Source organism: Cynara cardunculus (assembly GCF_001531365.2).
Source record: "Cynara cardunculus var. scolymus isolate 2C chromosome LG 15, CcrdV1, whole genome shotgun sequence".
Lineage (NCBI taxonomy): Eukaryota > Viridiplantae > Streptophyta > Magnoliopsida > Asterales > Asteraceae > Cynara > Cynara cardunculus.
Window position 1 is genome coordinate 6,793,873 of NC_037542.1, and position 2,506 is coordinate 6,796,378.

The window sequence follows — 2,506 nt, forward strand, 5'->3', positions numbered from 1 at the left end:
TATAAATTTTATAAAGATAATAATTAAGTATTCTGTTAAAATTCAATAATTATCCTAATTATATTTTAGATTTTTTATATTTAAAATAAGATGTTTATCCTAAATTTGATGAAATAGGATAGGGATGAAATCAGATAGGGATGAAATCGTTTAGGGATGAACGGGTTTAGGGATGGCTTTAACAGGTTGTATCATTAGCAATAGAGGTTGTCTTTAAAAGTTTTTAAGAGTTTTAAGAGTTTTTAAGAGTTTTAGCCAAATGTTTTATAAGATAGTATAGATATGCAAGTAGAGAAAATGGAAAACTTGGTTTTTGTTATTCTTATTTATTTATAAGCCTATCAATCAAAAAAGTTTCTTCATAAAATTATAGAGAGAGTAAATTACTATTGTAAAACTAACAGGTATGCATCATATGAATCTGTATATATTATTCATATGGTTAATCCAACAACTACAAATTAGAAAAGAAATACAAGACTATATATAGATGATGAACCAACACAACTCTCCAAGGAGACACCTTTTCAAGATGGCGGTTATCTGAACTATTAACTATCATAACTGTCACTGATGCAAGATCAGTTATTCAACGTATCATAACTACTTATCATAATATGTCTAGCTTATAACCAATATTCCTCCATAAGCTAGACATCAACAACTCCAAGATCTTTCTTCAACTTGATGAATCTTCCACGTTGCAAAGGTTTTGTAAAGATATCAGCCGCTTGATCCTTTGTTCCTCATAATAAAACATCAACTTCAAGGTTCTGAATGAGCTCTCTAATGAAGTGAAACTTAATCCTTATGTGTTTGCTCCTACCATAATAAATTGGATTCCTAGTTAATGCAATGGCAGATTAATCATCACATTAAACTTGTGTAGCAGTCGCTTGTGGCATAGCTAGCTCATCCAGTATGCCTCTGAGCCATAGAACTTGACAACCTGTAGACGAAAGGGACATATATTCTGCTTCTGTGGAAGACAAAGCCACAACCTTTTACTTCTTAGACTGCCATGAAATTGCCCTAGATCCCAAGCTAAACAAATAACCTGTTGTGCTCTTGCTATCCACTAAACTTCCCTCATAATAACTATCACTAAATCCTATCAACTTGGATTCCTGTGCTTGAAAATATACAATACCATGATTTAAAGTCCCTTTCACATACCTTAATATACGTTTGGCAGCCAATGACTCTTCTTAGGATTTTCCATAAACCTACTTACTAACCTCATAGAGAACATGATGTCAGGTCTTGTTGCTGTGAGATACATAAGACATCAAACAAGGCTATGAAATAATGTAGTACCACATCTTCTTTAATGTCACCTTTAGTTAGCTTCAAACCAATCTCCATAGGAGTTGCAACATAAATGGAATCTTCCATGTTGAATCTGGACAGAAGATCCTTGGCAAACTTCCTTTGAGAAATGGAAACAAAATGATTACCTTGTTTTGCCTCTATTCCTAGAAAGTAGTGCACCAATCCTAAGTCAGTCATCTCAAATTCCACCTTCATAAATTCTTTGAATTCATTGATCATATCCAAAGAGTTTCCAGTACATACCAAGTCATCTACATATACACAAACCAAAAGTATCATGTTACATGTCTTTTTTATGAAAAGAGTGTGCTCATAGCTACACTTCTTAAAATCATTCTTGATGAAGTGTCCTTCAATCCTACTGTACCACCCCCTTGGAGCCTGTTTTAGTCAATAAGATGCCTTCTTCAAATGGTAAACTTTATTCTCCTGCCCCTTCCTTTTGTATCCACTAGGTTGATCCACAAAAAAAACATCTTCTTCAAGATACTCATTTAGGAAGGCAAATTTAATATCCATTTGGTGGACATTCCAATCATTTTGTGCAACAACAACCAAGACTAAACATATAGTTTCAAGTCTTATAATAGGTGCAAATACCTCTTGATAGTTGATCCCAAGTTGTTGTTAGTAACCCTTAACCACTAGTCTGGCCTTATGTTTATCAATCTCCCCCTTTTCATTGAGTTTAGTTTTATAAATCCATCTTACACCTATAGATTTTTGTCCACTAGAAAGATCAACCAACTCCCAAGTATTATTCTTCAAAATTGACTTAATCTCACTATCCATGTACTAAAATATGTTTATTAAGCGAAGATGATAATTGTTTCCAGTAAATATTAAATATTTTTATCAACGGACCTTTAGTCTAGCGGTATCGTAGTCATGGCCACCTAACGGTATCGTAGTCCAAAGTGAGGAGGGTGTATGAATTTATTTATTGCATTTGTAGTGTGTGTGTGTGTGTATATATATACTAGAAGCGTACTCGCGCAATGCAGCGAGATACATCGTGATTTTAATATTTTATTTTATTTTTTATCTCAGTCGATGTTATAATATGGCTTTATGTGATTTTGAAATTCCTCATCAATTTTTTTATAATTTAATTTATGCACAATAACGAAGTTATATTTGATTTAATAATATAATTTTTTTTATAAAAATAATA